The sequence below is a fragment of the Astyanax mexicanus genome, chromosome 6 (assembly GCF_023375975.1).
Source record: "Astyanax mexicanus isolate ESR-SI-001 chromosome 6, AstMex3_surface, whole genome shotgun sequence".
In the NCBI taxonomy this organism is placed as follows: domain Eukaryota; kingdom Metazoa; phylum Chordata; class Actinopteri; order Characiformes; family Acestrorhamphidae; genus Astyanax; species Astyanax mexicanus.
The window spans coordinates 23160001-23185374 of record NC_064413.1 but is presented as its reverse complement, the minus strand read 5'-3'; the positions used below and the strand labels follow the sequence as shown (position 1 = coordinate 23185374).

Here is a 25374-nt window from a genome sequence, read left to right as displayed (position 1 = left end):
CATATGTTATACTTAAATGGGCCTAGTATGTTGCTGATTCATCAGTCCTGATCCCAATATTATTGTGCATGCTTGCTGAGGATTATACAGGCTAATTACAATAAACAAAGCATAGACAGGTAGTCTGTGCAGGTGGATCTTGTATGTTCTCATACTGTTGTCACAACTTTAATTGGTGCTTTGTTGCTGTGTATTTTTATCCCAATATCATTGCAAATGATAAAGCCTGCTTGTAAATAGACTTAAACTCTTTATCTTTAATAGCCAGCCTGTATTTTCAGGGAATTCAGAAAACAGGATTGTTCTAATGACCTAATTCCAAAATAATTTAGCGTTTTGGGTTTTTTGAATGCTGCAACAATATAAGAAAATACATTTTCTGCGAAGTCATTGGTGATCACTTTTTTATTTATATTTGCACATCTGTAGCATGAATATGTTATTTGTCATCCTTTGCAGTGTTATCAGCAATAACCAGTTGGTATTAGTTTAGTGTAATGCAATCAGACAGTCATAGTTAGAGGTTTATGTACATTTACTGTTAATATTTGTCTTTCAGTGATTTCTTTAAATCTGTGTGTTCAGTGTTTCTTAATATTTCAGTGAATATTTTTAATTATTGAGAGAGTGCATCTTCTGTCTCTCGCATTTGTTCCGGTTAGTGGTGGATTCATATGTCTGTATTTTGCGTCTCCTCTGTAATTGGTAGATTTCTGGGAATGTTTTGTATGAAACTAAACAATAGACACTCTAAGAAATGTCTAAGAGACTTACTCTTTTGAATACCTAGGGAATTACTTAAATACAACCTACCAATTAACTTAGATTTTTTGAAAAGATAGTTTCTACAAATTTAGGAAATAACATTGAGAAACATTGAATTTGGTGTGCCAGCATGTTCATCAACCATAAAGGGTTAAATAATATATGAAATCAACACAAGGTTAAAACTATACATACAGCACTTGTATATGTGGTTAAATGTCATAAGCAAGTAACACTTTGACCAGATGCTTTTGGTTGGATATTTCATTACTCTTCTTGGCAGAATTGTTTGAGTTTTTATGTTTTTATATGTAGTTTTTTTTCTTCTTTTTTTCACCTGCTTAGTTGTCTCCATCTCACAACCACCTTTGATCTGTGTTTGTGGTCACTATTCTGTTGAATTCATATCCAAGTTTTAATGGTTAAGGTTGTGCTGAAGAATTCAAATGTAGTCCATTTTTTTTCAATAAAGAAACAGTGTTGCAGGTTGCTACCTCCATTATGACAAAATAGTTAATGGCAGGCCTATGTGTTGGTTTTTCTTAGGTTGTTACTGATCATACAAAGTTATTTCCTTTCAGAAGATAATTTGTTTTGTTTTTTTTGTTTTTACATTTTGTCACATTTTTCACAGTTGCTACACTTCCCAGTATTTTAGTTCATTGAGTGAAATATGCAATACACATTTTATGATGCCCTATCAGGGGGGGGAGAAAATTTTATTTTGTATGTTTGTCTTTCCATAATGCCCTTGTGCTGCACATTCATCCTTATGTGTATTGCATGTCTTCTTTGTACATACAGCTCTAGAAAAATTGGAGATCACTTCTCTGAATAATTTTCTCTGATTTAGCTATTTATAGGAATATGTTTGAGTACAATGAACATTGTTGTTTTATTCTATAAACTACAGACAAAGTTTCTCCCAATTTCCAAATAAAATATTGTCATTAATAGCATGTATTTGCAGAAAATGAGAAATGGCTGAAATAACAAAAGATGCAGAGATTTCAGACCTCAAATAGCTTTCAGACCTGCACAATAATGAAAAGAAAACAACTTCAATAATGTTTTAAGAGTTCAGAAATCAATATTTGGTGGAATTACCCTGGTTTTTAATTCCAGTTTTCATGCATCTTGGCATTTTCTCCCCCACCAGTCTTACAAACTTAATGTAACTCCTGGTGCAGAAAAAAATGGCTTGTGATCTCTTATTTTTTCCATGACTGTATAAGGCAGGCAGAGTGTTCCTTGGTATATTGTGGTGTACTGTGTTGAAAAGTGCTGCATGTACTAAATATGTAAGAGTGATTACTCCTTAGAAATGCTTTTCCGGGTACTGCAAAAAGAAATTTTCAGCAGAAGGGTCACAGTTTGTCCTTGTTGAATAAGCACTGGGGAATTTGTTGACACTAGTGTTGATATCTTAATTAGGCTACTTGTCCTAAGAAATGTAATGTAAGTGTTAGTGTAATTTGCAGTGGCTTTTACCCTGCTTATTGCTATCGTTAACTCAGTTTTTAAAACAGCCTGTGGAAGAGAGCTATTCCTAGGGCATGACATGTTTTGAAAATCTATGGAGAGATCAGTAGTCTGCAGTTTTAACGTGCTGAATATGAGTCTGTGGCTATGCTTATGTCTGTAACTGCACTATTCACTGTTCCCTGATCACTATAGATCAGATTTGTAACCAGCCAACACTAACAAGCCATGTGTCATAGAAAAGAAAATAGTATCTCTTGTCTTTTGCCATGTCCCGTGGATGATGATATGGATGGGATATGCGTGTGGTGGCTCCTGCAATTATATGTAAATGTGCACACACATGGACAGTTCTAGGTAAACGCCACCAGTCACAAACATTATCACGTATGGTTGGTTGGTAATACCTTCTGTGATGTATTCCTGGTAGACTTGTGACACTGTGAGTTGAGAAGTGTTCAATATCTGTACAACTTTGAAAATTAATTGTCCCATCCTGCTTCACCCACTATCAGGCCTTGCTTGAACTTCGATATTTACGTCACTGCCATGCCATGAGCATGCTGGGCAGTTTTCAGCCATTTGGGAATTTCCAGGCCGTTTTGTGTGTTAAAGCTTTATGATCAATTTTCACACTGCTATAGCAAGACATTTGGCATGTGTATATGTGTATTAATAGAGGGAATAGAAATCAACAAGGTGGTGAATAATTTAAGACATGTTGTTATGTGTTTAAACTAATTACCACACGACAGCAGATTGCGTTGCATAAACAATCTGAATGGGAGAAGCTGTGCTCACATCTTGAATAAATTTCAATGAATATTGGCATTTGTTTGTGCAATATAGATATTTTATTATGGTACAGCCTGAAATACCATAAAATCAGTTTGTTTACAGACTAGCTAAGTGAACACGTACAGTAAATGTAAAACCATAGGTCTGACCTTTAAATGTTTGTTTAACACAGATAATCAGAGGATTCCTTTAGCTAGCATGATTGCTAATATTATGTTTACCACAGAACACACCCTAATCTGTTTGACTGAATCTAAATTACTAACTAAGTTCTGATGACATAAGATGGGAGAATAAAGTCTTAGTTTTAATTTACACATTAAAATGTACACATTTAGGGTTGCAGCGGTAACCGGTTTCACGGTATACCGTGGTTTTAAAATGCACGGTTATCATACCGTGTGTGTTTGCTTATTACCGGTAAAACGCAAGCCAGCGGAGAAACTCACCCGCGCATGCGCAACTCTGCTCCGCTTCAGCTACTCAGCACACAGCGGTGAGAACGGCAGAAAGTGCATCAGACTAGAGCTTAGATTCTCTGCCCGAACCAGACCTGACCCGAGGCCCGACCCGAGATCGGGTCCGTTCGGGCCGAGATTTCCCACCACATTCCTCGGGCCGGGTCGGGTTGGGCTCTAGAAAATAGTCTGAGATGTAGGCATCTGTTTTTTAATTATATATTTTATTTTTAAATAAAGCTCTGGTGTGATAATCACTATGTTAATGCTAAGTAACCAATTATTATTGTTAGTGAAAACGAACCAAATAACGAAAACTGAAACTTAACTAACTTAATTATAAGCGCTGTTTTCACTCCCGCAGTTCTACAGCGGGGGGGGGGGGGGGGGGGGTGGGGGGGAGATAAAAGAGAACCTTTACCTGTGAGTAGCTCACATCAGAACACGCAAATCTCTCTCTCTCTCTCTCTCTCTCTCTCTCGCACGTGAACTTCTCCGCACTGTGTTTAGCTGTTCTTAAAAATAATTTTAATTAAATAATAGTTCTATGCTTCTATGTTAGTGTTAATTTACATAATTCTGATCATATTTCGCTCATTCAAACAGCCTGAAAACAGACTTGTAATCTTGTAATCAACAAGCTTGTAATCAATGTGGCCGTAAAGTCACAGCTAAAGGAGGAAATACATCAAACCTGTTCTCCATCTCCGAGAACACCACCCCGCTGTGCAGCGCAAAGTATGTGTTCAGTTTATAATTTTAATCTGAACATAAATAAAACCTCTTTGTAGTCGTGCATAACCCATGCGGTAAGCGCCCGCAAAAGCGCTGAGTTATCCGAAATTCGGGCACGCAGGTACAGGCGTGAAGTGCGTGCTACGATGGATTCACGTGTCCGTGTAAAGGTACTGGCCGGACTGGACGTGAAAGACGCCATTCATTTACATGCGTTCATTTTCAAATTCTGACGTGCCTGTTTTTCATATGTTGAAGGTTTTAAGTAGTGAAAGCCTTAAAATAGAAATCTCTATTGTGAGGATCATGTCAGAAATAAATCCCCTCTTTCTGCAGTATCTGGTTATATACCAACTTTTTTTTTATATATACACTCTTAATGCCCTTAAGAGTAGTGGAAAAACATGGTTTCCTTCACCTGATGGTGTAGTTTCTACAATAAATAGTTAATTGAACAAAAAAATAATAATATATGTAACAAACTGTGATACCGTGATAACCGTGATACCGCGGTATTTTCCGAGACGGTTATCATACCGTGAAAATCTCATACCGTTGCAACCCTATACACATTAAAGAAATTATTATAAATGTTTTATTTTTTTTCCCAACAGCTTTCCTTTTTCTTTTCCAGGAGTGCTGAGCTACTATAATATTCAGTTTTGGGTGATAGCAACTCTGATACTCTAATATTCTCTAAAAAAAAATATATATATATATTTTTAAACAAGCTTGAAGGAAAGAACTATACTCATTGTACTCAAAACTCAAACTGCATGAAACGCAAAGTTAATATCGTCTCACCAAACATTGTAAGTATGTGCTGTTTTTTAAATTAATTTGTTACATTTAATCCAACATTTTTCTGATACCTTTCAGATACTGATATATTGCTGTATTATAGATGTATTGCCCAAAAATAAACACTCGCCTGCCTTGTGTTCGGTGAAGTTAGGTTTGGTTGGAGCTGATTGGCTATGGAAATCCACCATAAAGCTCTGTACACTCTACTGTTCTTGAACTAAACTGAAGACCACATGAATTTTGGAGGTCTGTAGTGATTGACTATGCTCCTCACTATGCTCCTAAGCATCCACTGACTCCTGTTATTTCATGTTGGCAGAACGAATTGTTTTCATTCCCAGCCACTTCCACTTTGTTTTAACACCACTGACTGTTGACTGTGGAATATTTAGCGTAATATTTACCCATTCTTTCAGTAATGTGTGTAGAAGCAGTCTGCATGCTCAGCTGCTTTGTTTTATACACCTGTGGTCATGGAAGTGATTGGAACCTGAGTTCAATGATTTGGAGGGGTGGGACGAATACTTTCGGCAATATGGAGTATTCATTGATACCATTCTAGCAATCTCTGAAGATAATATGCCCTTCTGAAGCCTTTGCCGCTCCTTGCAAAGCAGAGTGGTTCAGTGACCTTTCTGAAGGGTAGACACAGCAGACGTTTGCCCTGTGAACAGCATAATGTAATCATTTCCAGCAGTAGCGGAGTCTTGTATTCACTAAAGCTGAAGATGCTGGAGGATCTCAGCTGTCCCACTCTAATTAGTTCAAAAGGTTCATGGTGGAGAGAATGGAGCTCACAGGGAGCAGTGTCAGAGGGCCTGCTATTTCTGACGCTGGAGCTCCCTGGGAGTGGCACCTCAAAAATGAAACGTTTTACTCAGCTGGTGGTGCAGCCTGTCCCAGATATCTTCATAGTGTTTATTAACACATACTAGACCAGGCGCTATAACAATTTTTGTTTAGACGATATATTGTTAAATATATTATTGTGAGAAACTATATTATGTTCAGACTATTTATACCACTGATATAATGGCAATGTAACAGAATGATAATAATGATAATGCAGTTAATATATTTAAAGCAATAAATGTTTGGTAATTAAGAATATTCAGACATTGAAATTTTAATTTAATTCATCTTTAATGCCACTCTCTCTCTCTCTCTCTCTCTCTCTCTACACTGAGATATGATAATACATTAAAATAGATCTTATTGCTGTGCTAATAGCTATTCAGTGCATGGGCTGAAAGATGCATTTCCGAGAGAGAATTCCTATTAGTATTCTCCCAGAAGTAAACCGCACCACACTATTATTACTGTCCCCTCACAATAATATGCAGAAATACCAGCATTTAAAAAAAAATATTTGTGATTTTTAATTCATTTTTAATTTATTGGCACCACTAATATAAATATAATTTAATTTTGCCATTCTAATGATGATGCTACATTTATATGAAACACTTTAAAAATGTCTTAAATATATAGTTTCCATTAATATATTGATCAACCAAATATTAACCATTAGGAATGCAAAAAATCTTTATTTATTTTTAGTCCATTTCATATGTTTGTAATGAGTTCAGTCAGAGATGCTGTTTCCTCCATTAAAGCTTCCATTGTAAGTATAGCTAACCTGATAAAAGGGCTTAGAAAAAGACACATAACCAGCAATTTAACAGGTTTAAAGGAATATATTCACATCATTTCCTGATAGATTTTTTTATGTAGGGTAGTAGAAATCAATGACTCCTCAACAAATTACATTTATATCAGTTTTCTCCTTATGCTGTCTCGCTGCAATCTGTGCTTACCTGATACTGCTGAGCTGAGCAGACGAGGGAATTATTTGTGCATATCTGCAATCGGACCTGCCGCTGTGCATGATTACATGGCAGTATTAACAGCACATGTGAAAGAATGTCATTAGCTGTTTACAGATTCTACCAGCAAACACACAGCTCACATCATACAGACTACATTACACAGATCACAATCAAATTATTTATTCCAGTTTTATTTTTAGTCTAAGGACACACTGGCTGATGTAAAAACATTATTTAAATTGGGAGTAGCAGCAGCAATTCGTCTTCTGTAGACTAGAGCATTATCTATCTTGGAATTCCAAGTGACACAGAATGGCCTGGATCCATAACACACCAACAGCAGTGGAACAGGGCTGGACCGATGATGAATGGCTCCTATTAGTCATAACAAAACCGTGGAGTGGGCAGCTTGATAGATAAACACATCAGGTAGGCCTTACTTGGAAATCAGCAGGAAAGTTACTGAATCTTAGACTGACTGTTATATCTCTATTTTATGCTTCACAATAAAAATGTTCCATTTAGGGATGGGGAAATGCATCACTGTAAATTGATTTAAAAGACAAGAACTCAAAGGTGCTTTGATTCAGCAAGATGTCCTGATAGAGTAGTAGGTGTGAAATGTGTGTGTATTGTCTCTCAAGATAAAATGTACTTTTCTTTTTAGAAGCATTAACATATAAATTGCTGTAGAACATGTTGTGTGATTTAGTTATTTGCTCTGCTTTGTTGGGCTAAAAGATGAGTTCTTGAAAGGGGTATCCAGTTAGTGGTGGAAGAAGTCTCTACTCCACAAGATGGAGCCTAGGTAGATGAACTGGTTGTTTTGAATTGCCTGTAGATGTGGGTGGGTAGGTGAACGGGCATGTGGGTTTGGAGCCTAACTGGAATCAATATGTACCAGGTACCTTGAATTAAGTGCTTGTCAAAGGTGCGAGAACCTTGCATTGGGTGATTCCAGGTAGGCTTTACACCTGCCTTAGCTCTGATCTGGAATAATTGGATAAACACATCAATAAAGTAACTGTACACACTTCTCCATCATATTTGCTCTAGATGCAGGAAAAAATATTGGACTGAGAAGGTGCCATAAGCTCTCAGTATAATAATAATATTTACGATTACTGTCCTTCTTTCTGAGCATTGAGTGCTTTGTGGCCATTTCTAAAAAACAAGTCTTCATTGGATTTCTTTCAGATTGGTGGTGCCACTACAGATGATAAAAAAATGGTGGCTAAAATTAGAAGGACACGCAGGGAAGATCTAGGCTAATTAAAATGGTAAAAATTAGAATTTAGCAGCACATGCAGTTAATTTATTTTACATGGATAGACTTAGATTATCTTAATAAATTATTCATCTAGTCACACAGATTATGCATGCAAATCAGATGAGTATTGATTAATCTGATTACCAGATTTTATGCAAGTGGGTATCTGTAAAGCTTGATTGACTTCTTCATCAAAACTTCATGTTTTTACTTTCCCCTGAGCAACTTCTGTGTATCGGACACTGCTGTGAACTGTACGATGGGCCGGGTTCTACATCACAGGACTCTTGTCTCGTTTAGAGTCTCATTTAGTCTCCATTCAGGCCTGTGGCCAAGTCAGTCTCAGTTCATTCTATCATAAGAATAATCTGTGCTGAGTTTGCCCTGACTAATATTTCACCCCAATCATCCCTAACTGTGCTGTGGAGAACTGATATGCAACATTGTAGTGGTAGCTTTAAGCCCTCATCTGCGTATCCAGCTGCTTCTTGGCTGGGTATAAATGTGTGCTTTCAGGTGGGCGGGCTGTTTCATTTCCCTTCTCCACAGGCAGTTCAGTCGATGTCCTCAGTGTTGTGTACTGGAGGGACGAATGGTGCAGAGTTAAAGAGGGACAGCTGGAAAGCACCTCTGGACTCAGCCTGGTCTGAACTGTTTCTCATATGAGTGGCCAAAATGAATGAGACGTTTAAACCTCAGAAAAAGATATATCTCTGTAGCTTTGGACTAGTATGAAGAAGGATGTTGAAAGAACTTTGTAAAGGCAATCTGAGGTGTTATTGTCCTAGCACAATTGGGGAGAAAAAATAGGATAAAAACGGGCCAAATTGCTAAATACAAAAAAAAAACAATGTTTACAGCAACGTGCAGCTGCCTAAGATTGTGTGCTCAAGACATCTTATTTGGAGTTAAATTGGTGACTGAATTTTTAAAGGGATAGTTCGGTATTTTTGACATGAGTCTGTATGGCATCATCATAACCAGTGTCGTGCATCCACACTGACTTACCCCCCACAGCGTCCTGTGAGCCGAGTTCTTGTCCAGTTTAGGTCAAAGCGAAAGTAGTCCGGCATGTTTGCTGGGGTCAGGAAAATAACTCCTTTTTCTTCCCAAAGCAGTACGTGTTCAAAAGAGTGATTTATTTACATCACAAAAAACTAACCCTGCAAAAGTCACGCCTCGTAAATCACTTGGGTCCTACTTTCTCTCGTTCCATATCAATGCGCGCAGCGCTGCAACCTGACTGCTAGCCTACGTGTTTGGGTCGCTTTGTTTACTTCTCGCCTCGAGAACATGTGTGACTACGAGAGTGACGAGGAAAACATTGATCACCGCTCAGAGCCACGGGGATATCTTTATGAACCCGAGTATACAGATGTTGAACTTCGCCAAATGGAATTAGATCGGGCAGAAAGAGAGAGGGTGGACAGAGAAGTGCGCACTGCAAACACGAAGCTTTTTTATTTTTTCCACTTTTGTGTCCACATGGATGCCCAGCGCTAGTACCCAAAGTTTCCTCAGAGCAACATCAGTCACAGGAAAACGATGAAAACTCTGCGGAGAATCAGCCACATCTTTGTTGCTACAGCCTGGATAGTCACAAGTCCGCACCATTTTAACACACACACACACACACCTAGCTATATATATATATGTGTTTACAAAGCTTATAAAAGCCAATAGACTTCTCCCTAAAGTTAGCTCGTTTGCGTTGCTAGTCTGAACACAGCTGCTAAGCACTGCCAAAACACAGAACAAGTTGACGCGTGCGCAGCTCGCTGTCAGAATGACGCGCACTGATACGAAATGAGAGAAAGTAGGACCCAAGTGATTTACGAGGCGTGACTTTTGCAGGGTTAGTTTTTTGTGATGTAAATAAATCACTCTTTTGAACACGTACTGCTTTGGGAAGAAAAATTAGTTATTTTCCTGACCCCAGCAAACATGCCGGACTACTTTCGTTTTGACCTAAACTGGACAAGAACTCGGCTCACAGGACGCTGTGGGGGGTAAGTCAGTGTGGATGCACGACACTGGTTATGATGATGCCATACAGACTCATGTCAAAAATACCGAACTATCCCTTTAAGTTTTGAAGATTTATTTTCTCAGAAAATCAAAGTAGAGTTTAATTTTTTAAGGTTGGTGTATGTGGTTGATTGACTGATGAACAAAGAGTAAAGAAGAAAAAGGGAGTATCTTCTCCCTTGAAAGCCCAAACCAGTGTAAGAAACCAGCGTTATCGTGTTTGTTACATTTTACATACATTTGATCTGATTATTTTTGGTTTCTCACAGTTTAGCAAGCACACTAAAGCTTGGCTATATCTTGTCTTCATCACGCATAATAAGCTACACGTCTCAACACTTGACACTGATTGGTTTGTAGAAGATAGATAGAAGTAATATAATAATAATAAGGTGATTCAGTAATAAGGTGGTACAGATAATAAAAGGGAGTACAGGAACAGCACAATGTGTTTAGTTGAGCGAGTTGTCTCTCCAGGTGTTGTGCCAAATTCTGCCTCTCTGCCAAAATCCAACTTCCTTCCAGTGCACAAAAAAAGAGTCTTCTTCTATGGTTCCTTTTGATGTCTGTTTATAAATACGGGCTATTCTAAAGTTACAGTAGATGTAGAATTCACCTACGAAAGCAAAACATCAGTTAACCTGTGACAACTACTCCTGGTGCAGTACACACCAGTTGCTTGGCTTTGCATTTGGAGTTAGATCATCCTTACTCTTGTCAGTTTGAATCCAGATCATGCTGCTTGCCGTCAGCATGCTGTGCCTCAGAGAGCATTTACATTTAGGGTACTTAGCAGATGCCCCTATTTTGAGCAATTTACAAAATTGCTTTGTTGATTATGTCAAAACTATCCATAGCTAGCTAGTTTATAGAGACTAGAATCTGAGAAATACATTGATAATGTTTAGACATCTATGCGAAAAGTGTTCGATTAGGAACTCTTTAAAAAGATGAGTCTTCAGTCAGTGTTTGAGGAAGAAGAAGTAGAAGTTTGTTCCATCACCTTGGTGCAGGACAGTAAAGAGTTGGGACATCTATGTCTGTCTTCTCTGTGACTGAAGGGATTGTTGTTTGAGCTGAGTCATACTGAAAGCTCTGAGAGTTTAAGACCCTTGCTATTAAGTATGAAGGAGCTGGTCCGTTTTTGTCTTTGTAGGCCAGGGTGTCATGGTTTTAAATCTCATGGGCAGCAACAGGAAGACAGTGGAGTGGAGGGAATGCAGCAAAGGAGTCACATGACTGAACTTTTTGAAGACTGAAAAGATTGAAAGATTGAATTTGAGTCTTTCAGTCACGTTTTGAATCAGTTGCAGGGATCTGATGGCTTGTAATCGAAGACCTGCTAGAAGGGAGTTGCAGTAGTCAAGTCTTGAAATAACAAGATACTGCACAGGCACTTGTGCATCTTCCTTAGATAGAAACGGTCGAGTTCTCTGAGTGTTATAATAAAGAAATCCTAATGGGCGAGTCAGATTTGCAATGTGTTTCATAACTGAGAATTATAACTGGGGGTAGTGCTGTGCGATATGACGATAAATATCGTGGGGACAATAGAAAAGTGTTTATCGTGCTACTTACCTTTTATCGTCCCTGTCGTTTCTACAGTAATTTCATCAATTATTCATGCAAGTATATAAAGTAGGCTACGATGAAATGTATTGGAGTGGTCACTTTGCATAAACTCGGTTTATATAATAATAAAGTAATCTTTTCTTTTTTGCGACATGACGCTGCTTTATGTTATTTGATGGACACACCGGTTTGTGACATGCTTTATGTTATTAAACTCATGAGAGCTGAACAATGGAGACGCATTGTTCTTTTGAAAAAATTGCTACTGCATCTACCTCATCTGTTTTCATTTGATACATATACATTGCTGCACTAAAAGGTAGTAATTCTCATTTGTGAATGTTGGGTTTAACGTCACTTTGAAATAAAAGTGGGAAAAAGTAAGCAATGATATTATTTTGTCATATTTTTCAAAGAATAACTGAAAACGTAATTAATTGTGGTATATCATGATATATATCGTTATCATGATATAAAAAAAATCCATATAGTTATATATGATTTTTCCCATATCGCCCAGCACTAACTCGGTGGCAGCAGCTGCCTAAAGAAGAGTGTGTACTGAAGTCATCTTAGTTGGGGTTCTGACATTAGTTATCACCACAGTAATATGAAACATTGGTTGTGAGCGTGCTCAGACATGTCACTGAGGGTGTAAAATTAGCAGTGTGATTTACTTATTGTGGGTGTCTCTGTTGTGACAGGTGCTTTAGCATGCTTGAGTTGAGACCACTGGATCTTGATATGAAGAGTTTGGCATAAGGTGGTGTCCGTGTTAGCTGTCTGTCTGTCTATTGATATACAGCGTTGTTGTTATTATTAGTAATTGTAGTGGTTAGGGTTGCAACGGTATGAGATTTTCACGGTATGATAACCGTCTCGGAAAATACCGCGGTATCACGGTTATCACGGTATCACAGTTTGTTACATATATTATTAAACTGACCCTTAAAGAAATTACAACAAAGTTTTTTTGTTCAATTAACTATTTATTGTAGAAACTACACCATCAGGTGAAGGAAACCATGTTTTTCCACTACTCTTAAGGGCATTAAGAGTGTATATATATATATATACAAAAAGTTGGTATATAACCAGATACTGCAGAAAGAGGGGATTTATTTCTGACATGATCCTCACAATAGAGATTTCTATTTTAAGGCTTTCACACCTTAAAACCTTCAACATATGAAAAACAGGCACGTCAGAATTTGAAAATTAACGCATGTAAATGAATGGCGTCTTTCACATCCAGTCCGGCCAGGACCTTTACACGGACACGTGAATCCATCGTAGCACGCACTTCACGCCTGTACCTGCGTGCCCAAATTTCGGATAACTCAGCGCTTTTGCGGGCGCTTACCGCATGGGTTGTGCACGACTACAAAGAAGTTTTATTTAGGTAAAATTATAAACTGAACACATACTTTGCGCTGCACAGCGGGGTGGTGTTCTCGGAGATGGGAGAACAGGTTTGATGTATTTCCTCCTTTAGCTGTGACTACGGCCACATTGATTACAAGCTTGTTGATTACAAGTCTGTTTTCAGGCTGTTTGAATGAGCGAAATATGATCAGAATTATGTTAATTAACACTAACATAGAAGCATAGAACTATTATTTAATAAAAATGATTTTTAAGAACAGCTAAACACAGTGCGGAGAAGTTCACGTGCGAGAGAGAGACACACACAGAGAGAGAGATATTTGCGTGTTCTGATGTGAGCTACTCACAGGTAAAGGTTATCTTTTATCTCCTCGTGCTCATTTTAGTCCAATTCATAATTCTGCAGTTTCTCAGTGTTTTCTGTCGTATTTTGCGGCTAGCGCGAGCGCTTACAACTAACACCGCGGACCGCGAGGTGCAGCCGCGCTGCCGCTGTTATGCCGAATCCGACTCCCTGCTCAATCCGACTCCCGCTTCGCGGACAGAATCGGCACAACACCTCCCGCTGTAGAACTGCGGGAGTGAAAACAGCGCTTATAAATAAGTTAGTTAAGTTTCACTTTCAGTTTTCGTTATTTGGTTCGTTTTCATTAACAATAATAATTGGTTACTTAGCATTAACATAGTGATTATCACACCAGAGCTTTATTTAAAAATAAAATATATAATTAAAAAACAGATGCCTACATCTCAGACTATTTTCTGGAGCCCAACCCGACCCGGCCCGAGGAATGTGGTGGGAAATCTCGGCCCGAACGGACCCGATTTCGGGTCGGTCCTCGGGTCAGGTCTGGTTCGGGCAGAGAATCTAAGCTCTAGTCTGATGCACTTTCTGCCATTCTCACCGCTGTGTGCTGAGTAGCTGAAGCGGAGCAGAGTTGCGCATGCGCGGGTGACTTTCTCCGCTGGCTTGCGTTTTACCGGTAATAAGCAAACACACACGGTATGATAACCGTGCATTTTAATACCACGGTATACCGTGAAACCGGTTACCGCTGCAACCCTAGTAGTGGTATGTGTATTTGTATTGAATCATCACAGAGTGGAGGATAAACAGACACAGAAAATACATGGTACACATAACCCAGCTGTCTCATGTTGCATGTGGTGAGAGTGACCCATATGATCATCTATTCTGTATTTTATTAGTATTAGAGAAGTATATATTTGTAAAACATCCAATATAGACACCAATTGTATCCCTACCCCTTTTTTGAGTGTGACGCTTGCTTTTGGAACTGAGTAGAAAGGGGAAGTGGTGAAAATTAGGGAGTCCCAATCTGGTACTTTGGTAATGCAGTAAACAAAAAACATCCCTTAAAGGTTTTTCAAGAATTTTTAAATTGCTATTAAAACAATGGTATCAAAACATTCAATTTAAATGGCTATATAAATAATTTACATTTAAATATGCATGTAAATAAATAAACAATAAACAAACAAATTGCCACTCAACAACAATTCTGTGATTAATCATAGTTAAGATCATGATTTTCTTTTTTAATACTGGTAGTTTTTTGGGGAGGAAAAAATCTATTTTTAGTTAGATGCTTTTCAAAAAATTGAATATTGTATATTAAGTTACTGAGTTTAAATGAGAGCTTTAATTGAGGAAATAAATTTTGCAAATTCCATCTTGGAAAGAGTAAAGTTTGCATGCGTTCATAATTTTGTTTTATGATGACTTTATTTGAGGGGCTGTGTAACATTTCTACCCCACCATATCCCTCTATCCCAATAAATTAGGAATATGCACAAAAAAAAAAAATTGGGACACTTTACCGTTAGGCCTGAACGGGGGCAATGGGTAAAATAAGTTATTTTATTCTTCCTCTAATACCTGCATATTGAACAGCATATCTCCAGTAATGATGACAACTGTCCAACTGTCTGCTCACAAATACACACACACAGATGCGTTGGGTTTGCACTGGGAGATCCACTTCAGACACTTGTCCTCAGAAGGTCAGTGTGGGGGAGGGGTCAGTGTGTTCGATGTTTTTGACAGCTGCCCACTCTCAGCTATGGGGCAAGCTGTCGCAGACTGGCTGGCCGAACGTGGCCAAACGAGTGTGTAACACACTTCCACCACCCCCGCCCTCTTCTACCCAGCTGTTCTGGCTGAGCTGGGTAAGCCTGTATGCTGGCATCTTCTCTAATTATAGCCCCCTGTCCAGGAGTGTGGAGAAACGCAGTGCTTTACAGCCAGGCCTTTTCCAATGCAGCTCCCAGCAGCTGTACTGCTGCACCAGCTATAGATCAGAGCTCCCCGCAGCGTCCAGACACGCATTTATCACTGACTGACTTCAGGCTCGGAAGGCGATCATGGTTTACTGCCAAGCTTGTGCAGTTGCAGTTGTATTTCTTCTGAGTGGTGTTTGTTTTGTGGTAGGGGTGGTGCTACATCGTATTGTACGCAATAATATTACCTACAAAATACCCTGAAATATCATGATATTATTTTTGAAAACTGTTTTTTGCTGATTTTAGCAAAGTCACACTGTTCTCATGTTCCATACAGATACAGATAAATATCTGTCCAGTAACATTTATTTTTCGTCAGTCCTGGATATATGGAGTGCAGTATTGATATCATGATATGTTGGATCATTGTCTTCTGTTACAGTCTTGTGAAAATCTCAATGATGTGTGTTCTATATTATATCGTATGCAATTACATTTCCAAATAAAATGTATTATTCAGTTTGTTCCAGTATAGTGTTTTTATATTAACAAGAATATTGTTACTGCAAAAATAATCTGAAACATTGTGTTATTATTTTAACGCTATATCGACCACCCCCTTCTTTGTGGTCTCATCCTCGAGACTTGTGCCGCCTGTAAAGCCAGAGGTTCAGCCTATTAGACTGATGGTTAGCACACATGGCTCTCAACCCAAATATTTTCAGAGTGGTTACATATGTTTAGAATATTCCAACTGAGATGCAATTTAACATATGGCAGATTACCCAGTATGATCGAGGTACTTTACAGGCTGTAATCATAAACAGCAGCTCAGGCATTCTGTGGCCAAAAATCAAGTTATGTTACTGAATCTTCTCAGATTCGCAAATGTACAATTTTTTTACACAGATGATATGAAGATTCTAGTTAGGTTTAATTTAATTGTCAAAAGACAGCGAAATGCTGTTAGATTCTACTACAAGTGCATAACGGTACATTGTGTAAAAACTACTAGTGTCAATCGATTAAAAAATGTAATCAGATGAATTACGACAGTATTCCTGATTAGTTGTGATTAATCATGAGGTAAAATGTTGTTTTGGGGTGCATTGCAAAAGAAGAACATTTAGAATTTGTTCTTATAATACCACTGTGTCGTTTTTTTTATTATTATTAACATTTCTTAATCTGCTCAATAAAGGTTTCAGAAAATTGATGCATGAGTGCATTTTCTTGTATATGTTATGAACAACTGAAATCTGCTGTCCTTGCCTATGATATGTTTTAACATTATTTTGCTCTTCGTTATCAAAAATTATCCCTGTACCCCTGCTTTACATAATTTGAAACATAATTGTCACCTTAAGTAAGTCACCCAATCAAGACTGATTGTGTTTTATCTTTTAAGTATGCCCTGATGCAGCTCTTGTTTCCACCCCATCGCAGGATAGCACAAGGTTTCCCTGTGGATGTGGAGACCTTTTAGTTTGCTCATGTGGAACAAATGAAAATACGAACTTAGGCTGTGGCGTCTCTGGCCTGTTGCAATATTTATGATTTCTCTCTGCAGAGATATTGTGCAGGGCTAAATTGGGTCTTTTTACTGGTAGCCCCCTGCTGGGTTGCCAGACCAGATTCACTGCACTGAGTGCACTGAATGTTCTAAATTTGACCGTCACAGTCCTTGTTGAGTTAACTGATCTGTAGGCTTCTGGAGTTGTATTTTAAAACATTAGACATAAAACATGCTGTATTTGGTGCTATTTGAGTGAAGACTAATTAATCATTGATTTATATGCAACAGTATATTTTCAAATTTTCATAATTCTTATTGGAGCTATTTATGCATCAGTAGGTTTTAATCTGATGGGCTGTATTGGTCAGTAGCACTGGTGGGGCAGTAATGAGCTGTTTCTATGTCAGTAGGCTTTAATCTAAGAGAAGGTTTTGACTGAATTCTACACCATTATGTCATGTGAGTACTGGCATTAAACAGCTGTACTATTAAACTTGATAGAAAACATCACAGGCTCCCTACTGTGAAAAGTTTAGAAGCTAAGTGCTGGCAATTCCAACAGAGAGCAGACATGCTGGGAAAATGACACCATACGGGATGCCATTATATTCATTATCCATTACATTAGAGATCACCCTGGCTAAAGCAGGTAATAGCAGAGAAAAGTTTCTAAAAGGTTGTGGAGATAAATGGATTTCTCTTTAGGGCTGAGGTGGTCTTGAGTAGGAGACCTAACCTCAGTTGATCTGCAGGTGCTAGGGTGGCTGGCTATCACTCTGGGTGTGTGAACCCACTGCCCTTGTCACTTGAAGAGGTTAAGCTGTTTTGCCGCTGTGTAATAATCAGTGATGGTATAGTTACTTTGAAAAAGTAATCCGATTACTGATTACTGATTACTCCTTTAAAAAGTAACTTAGTTACTTTATGGATTACTTGATTTTAAAAGTAACTAAGTTACTTTACAAGTTACTTTATTAGTTACTTTCAGCAGCTGCAGACACCACCTCCCGCTGCCTTAACATAAACATTATAACCAGTTTTGCCAATACTCCCTTTATTGGAAAATGCATTTTTAACAGCAACAATTTATCTCTATTAAGTTGAACTATTTCCTAAAAAAATAAGTTTTTTTTATAAAAATAAAAATATTAACTTCACATAAATATTTTTTTTTATAAAAAATAAAATATGGTCTTTCTTGATTTTACTAAACATAAATACTTGTTTTTATAAAAAATATATAAAATAAAGAAAGTCTTTCTTGACCTGACATATTTAACACTGTAAAACTGAACATTGAACTGAAATGTTCTCTGCAGGGCAGCAAGGAGTGGTTTTATAAAACAGAACCGTGTATATGGTCTAGACCAGGGATCACATATTTGCAGACTGCGGTCCGGGTCCGGACCCAGGCGTTGTCCAATACGGACCCATACCGGACCCAACTACTGAGAAGGATTTAATTCTGACAGTGTTCATTTAAAGCACCGGAACTTTTCTTGTCTTTACGGTATGTGCGCTCTGCCCCACAGTGAACTTCCAATCACGTGTGGTGTAAAATCTTTAAATGCTCTCCTCTGCCAATCAAATTTGTGGCAGACCGCTGCCCTGGCTAGTGAATTGGGACGCGGCCGCAAAAAAACGCCTTACTAAGTAACGCGTTACTGACATCACTGGTAATAATGCTAAAGTATGCTTTCCTTTTTTTCCTAAGCTAGAACAATTGTTTTTTGTCGCTGGTCACTTGTACGTAGTCCTCACTAAACACACCAACAGGTGTTTCAGATTTTGAGACCACTTTAGTTGGGAATAAAATCACATTATGCCTAATACATTATCTAAAACTAGAGCAGTCAGTGTTAACATGTTATGCATACTATTTTTAATTTGAAATTTGTTTATTAAAATTAAAATTAAAATTAAAAATGTTACTTTTGGCCCCAAGTTCCTCCAATAATTCACTATATTTACAGAGCCTAGTGATGCATAAGTGCTTTTATTTAGCAATGTAAAGATAGTGTTGCTACTGCAGAGTTTAAAAGGAAGAATACTTTATTTATGTTGATTGGGGTGAAAATCTCTAGGCTAGTCTCTAGGTTTGTTTTGTTTATGATTCAGAGGTTGTGATGAGATTATAAAATGAGTTTCCATGCATCTTGATGCTTCCTTTTTTCCTATACAGGAATTATTTTTTTCTCATTGCATGACTACTTGGTACTTTTAAGGTAAAGTGTTTGTAATCATCCATAATGAATCCAACTATTTATTAGGCTGTTTGACCTATTACACAAAAAGGTGATAATAATGTTATGGCTGACCAGTGTAATGTATATACAGAGCTGGTTTTAATGATGTGACAGATCTGTGTTTAATCTGCATATGAATAAAGTATTATGCAAAGTATATAGTAAAGCTTTTTTTGCTGTATTATATCATGTCAGTTTAGTTTTCATGTTTTTTAAATGAGAATATTGTAATGTGCTGAATTACTGAGTTTAACTGAGAGTTTTAATGGAGGAAATAAACAAATAAAGTGTAACTGCTTATTCTAACCTACCTTGGAACGAGAAAACATGCCATCAGAGTGTGTGACAGAAAGAGAGAGAGAAATATCTCTTTAACACACCCAAACACACACACACAGCTACTGCTGTGAGGCATTGCCATGTTTCCTCTCTTACCTTGCTTAATAGACCCGTTTATCTGTTTAAAATCATGTTTTCCTCTTTAAGCTGTTTAAAATATTATAATAACATTAAATAGCCATTTTTAGTACACATTGACTGCATATTTATTTGTGTTGTCTACCTTCCAGAAATAAAAAGGAAGTACAAACATTTGAACTTATAAATAATCATGATTACTAGCAGAATATTGTTGTAATTAACATTTATTATCTATTTTCATCAATTGACATCACTAGTTAAAACATAAACATTAATGTACTGCTATTTTAGTCACTCTTTTTTGTCTACATCAAGAAAATGACATCAGTATCTTGCCCGTTGCTTGGGAGTATTCCCTTGCAGTGTGGCCATATGTAACTGCATATCACTTTCTGTCTCAGGGGTTTTCTATTACTGGCATATCAGCACTACGGCTTACACTGCTGGGGGCTTCTGAGGAGCTCGGGAGTAACACTTTTAGTCATGCATATAAAGAGCGTTATACGTAGATCAGTGCTGTACATGTAGCTTTACTTTACTCACAGCTGCTAATGACAATAAAAATAACAGTTGATTGTGAAGTTGTGGACAGTTAGCCAGCTAAAGAGATGGAAAATACATTCCCAAGATATTGAAAATAGTAGTGTCAAAAACCACATTCTCCCTATGTATCTTTTGCATTTAACCCTGCTGTGACTAATGCTAGGCAGCTTTATCTAGTATGCTAAAGTTTTTAATTAAAATATATTTAGGAGATATGAATTACAGCAGCTCAGTCCATATATATACTTGTAATGAAATAATAAAACAGTTGCAGTTTTTTTTATGGCAGATTTTTAACTCATCTAATTGCACTGGATTTTGTAGTTGGAGACGTTGTTGTAATGTTGCTTCTTTAATTCTTTAATTGCAGTGTTTTACATCATAATATCATATTTTCCCTAAACTGTACTCTGTTAGGTTTCATCTCTCCAAATACACAACCATTATCACACAAACGACCCATGAAGTTTTTTTTGTTATGTATTATATAGCACACAGACTGTAACCTGCATAGCAGATGTGGTGATATGGTGATATGAATTTGGTCACTTTTAAATATCTTATTAACATTTACAATATATTTCTCAAACATATTCACAGTTCCCACTCATTTATAAATGCCACAGAAGACAAACTCTCATTGATTCTGCATCCAGTGTCTCTTGGAGACAAGTTCCACGGTGTACTCATAGGTCCCACAGTGACACAATTTATTTTTGTCTTTTTCTGCTAATATAAAAGATTGATTCAGAGAGAGGAAGAGGAAGCACAGCTGTTGGCTTCCTGTTTGTTCTGTTTGATGCAGTGTCAAAATGTGATGAAGAGATTGTCTTCTCAGACGCTGGCACTTTAATCTTCCTCCATTAGTCTCCTGGGATCTGTCTCTCTTTCCCTCACCCTCTTGTTTTCTCTCCTTCTCTTTCTCTGTCTTTTTCTTTCTCTTTTTTTCTTTCTGCTGTTTGATCTTTATTACTGGGTTAATCTTAGCTTTCTTGTATTACACTATGTAAATCATGCACGCTGTTTATTGGCATGTGCACAAACTCACATGCTTGCTGTTACATGGAACTGTCTTTTAATCTGTTACTCATTACATGAAATGAAAGTGTGAGTGCCGCTAATGACAGCTATTAGAACACTGTGAACTGCTGCATGTTTAATAGCCTACACTTAGTGACCACTTTATTATGAACACGCTACTGTTAACTGCATCTCGGCAGCCTCATTTCTTTGCAGCATGAATTCCACAACATTTCAAAAACATTCCTTTACAATACTGGTCATTATTGAGTCAACCAATTCATACCGATTATCTAAAATGAATTTCGTGCTGTTTAATGTGTTTTTTGAAAGTGATTCTATTGTAGGTTATTTAGAAATGTATCCTAACTTTGCATGCAGAATACACACTTGTTCCTAAATGAGAACTCTGGTGTAAAATGGATTTTAGGTGAAGTAAAACATGATAAAAAGTATTTACCTTTGAAGAATAGCACCCCTCTGTTCTCCCACAGCGTTCTGAGATGCAGAAATGTTAAATGTTTATCCAAACACCCTTCAGACTGAGTGACTCCAGTTATAATTTGCCTTGATAAATCGCGTGTTCCACTGTTATTCAGGCTTAAAGTAGCTCCACACCTCCTTGCTAGAATCTGGAGAGCCCTGACATTTAAAATGAGACATTAATAACTTAAAAAGTGCAAAAAACACTGTTTATATCCTCTTTTTTTGTTAATATTTGATATCAGATGTTGTTAAAATCTAAATAAAAAAATAATTTGTTTGAATAATCTTAGAGTGCCTTTAAGTGCAATGTTTAATGTTTAATAGTGCAGAAAAATTAGCCTTCATCAAAATAAGCGATTTCATCAGTGATATTAAAAGCTTATTGTAATGCAATGATATTAATAATTCTTACTCATATAAATTCTATCTGAATGCAGATTTTTAATATCCAGTTGTCATCTTTATTAGATTTGAAAAAATATAATTATTTATTTTAGCCACATTTTAATAAAAAGAAAATGAATAATGTTACTGCATTTCTGCCTCATCCAACACTTTGCTGGTACTCAGGGTTTCTGGGGAGGAGGGTTAAAGCACTATTTTGTTGATGGATATGAAATGCTGCATTGTCCACATATGGTTGCTATGGACTTGAGGTCCATTAAGCTGCCCTCAATCACCTCTGTTGGAGTAATGATGTAAGAGGAGGCTTATTGCAGAGCTGCTTCTGATCACACTACAGCTGTAGTCAGGCGTGACTGTGACCTACTTTAGATTGGGTCTAGACAGAACGAGGCATACACACACACAGACACATGGAGAGTGTGAGAATCAGGTAGAGTGTGTACTTTCCAAACTTCACTTATTCTTTTTTTTGTATCCCAGTAAGCAAGGCTTGATGGAGTCTAATGGACAGTTCATAAAAATACTTAATGAGTTAATGATCGAATGTATTCACATAGACTATCTGTCAACAAACAATCTGTTTAGTATTTGGATATATATTAGTGATGTCGATTGATTAAAAAATACAATATTCTGTGATTAACTGTAATTAATTGCACTTGTTTTTATTAAAGCATTTTTTATAGTGAATAGTAAAATGTAAATAAAAGAATGAATGCAAGAAATGTAAAATTCCAATAAACCACGCAAGCACATTGTCTCATCTAATTGGCCAGAGCTGTCTGGCGTGGGAGCAAGACAGTAAATTTAGTGAGAAGATTTTGTGTTCCAGTGTGTATATCTGTGCGTTGTAAAGCTGCTTTAACACAGAATGCCGAAAACTTGGCCGCTGTGCTCCGAATATCCCTCCCAAGAGTACATCACTTTCAGTGCTTATCTAGTAGTAAAAAACCTGTCACTATTGCTTTGTCCAATTGTTCCTGCTGTAACTCTGGTCAAGATTAACTGTGGTCTGCATTGTTTGTAGTATGTGATGTTCGGTTAGTCATACTCTACTTCCTCTATTAGGGAAGCTTAAATTTACACATTATTAGGGAAGCTTAAATTTACACATTATTGTTTTTTTTTTTTTTTTACTTCAAGTTAAAACATAGGATACATTACACAAATAAAAGATTGTTCTTTTGGAAAAGTGCATTTAAATTACACAATTAAGGAAAATATTTGACTTTAATTTTCCTTAAATCTGAGTTGAAGTAATGTGAGCTGTGTTCCTATGCGCATGTAAAGAAGCTCATTGGTAAGCCCTCAGTTCAGGTTTGTATGGGTGTGTCTCCTTTAAATATCTGTGTTTAGTTTTATAGTGATGCTTTATTCATGCAGTGAAGCTTAGCTGAACCCTGAGCCACATCTGCACATCTCCAGAGCCACAACTGATACCGTACACAAGTGCAGCACTATTCCTTATGATAAGAATATGGGAATCATCACCTTTATTAGCCTCACTCCAGTGCTTCAGCACATCAGTCGTCAAGTAGAAATTGAAGATATAATTTTATTGAGAGGAGTGCAGTTCTTCTACATGACTTAAAGTATTCAGCACAGTGTGACACATTGCTCAACTGTGACAGTTTAGATTAACTACCAGTAGAGAGAACAGAGCACAGATATGAGTTCCAAGATCTGAGGTCATATAATGAACTTGGTATTTGTTGAGATTGGGGAAGTTCTTGTTACCAAACAAACCTGTTATTTAAAACTGTGGTGAAATTATTATTAAATTTATTTATTATTAAATTTATTTGATTTATTTCTAAAGTGCAGTACTTGTATATTTTTGTTCATATAATTTGTGGTCATGTTCACATCATTCTAAATCATGTTTTGTACAAGTAAAGTGAGACCTAGATGAACATATCAATTAGAGGACACTCAGCCCATAGGTCCTGCAGTGTAAAGTGTGCACAGTTCAGTGTGGCAGGGTTGAGGGGGTGTTCAGGCTGTAAGTTCATCCCTAAAATAGAACTAGAGAGGGCTAGGGCACACCCACCTATCATTTTCTGCAGTGATTCTCACACTCCTGCTGTGATGCACTGACTTTTTAGGCACTCAGCCTCTACTTATTCTTTCTTTCTAATGGCTCGCATATCAAAAAACTCTGAATGGAGTGGTTAAAAAATCATAGTTCCCACACAACATGGGATAAAGTGCACTAGCGATAGTTATAGCATTAGATAGAAATCGATATTCTCTATATCAGGGATCACTAATAGGCGGACCGCGGTACTGGTCCGGACCCAGGCGTTGTCCAATGCGGACCCAAACCGATAAACTACTGAGAAGGATTTAATTCTGACTGTGTTCATTTAAAGCTGCAGAAGAATTTTTCTTGTCTTTACGGTATATGAGTTCTGCGGTGCAGTAAACTCACAGACCAATCATGTGTGCTGTAAGATCACAAAATGCTCTCCTCAGCCAATAAGATCTGTGCAGACCGCTTCCCATGGCTAGTGAATTGGGATGTGGCCGGGGGGAAAAAAAACGCCTTTATAAAGAGAGAGTGAGTTTTTATCATAGTTCAAACAACCTCAAGGGTCAGATGTTTCATATATATATATATATATATATATATATATATATATATATATATATATATATATATATATATATATATATATATATATATGGCAAGCCAAACAGGAAATATATAATAAAAGCTGATATATATATAATGAAAGCCGATATATATATAATGAAAGCGATATATATATAATGAAAGCCGATATATATATAATGAAAGCCGATATATATATAATGAAAGCCGATATATATATAATGAAAGCCGATATATATATAATGAAAGCGATATATATATAATGAAAGCCGATATATATATAATGAAAGCGATATATATATAATGAAAGCCGATATATATATATATATATATATATATATAATGAAAGCGATATATATATAATGAAAGCCGATATATATATAATGAACTCTGATATATATATATATATATATATATATATATATATATATATATATATATATATATATATATATATATATATATAATGAACTCTGATATATATATAATGAAAGCGATATATATATAATGAAAGCGATATATATATAATAAAAGCGATATATATATATATATATATATATAATGAACTCTGATATATATATAATGAAAGTGATATATATAATGAAAGTGATATATATATATAATGAACTCTGATATATATATATAATAAAAGCTGATATATATATAATAAACGCTGATATATATAATAAAAGCGATATATATATAATGAACTCTGATATATATATATATATAATGAAAGTGATATATATATAT

General features: G+C 36.7%; 1 protein-coding gene across 18 annotated transcripts in view; it reads left to right on the top strand.

Annotated features, from left to right (window-relative positions):
* epb41l3a (erythrocyte membrane protein band 4.1-like 3a) overlaps positions 1 to 25374 on the top strand; it is a 146769-nt gene that overhangs the window by 50360 nt on the left and 71035 nt on the right. The window lies entirely within an intron of this gene.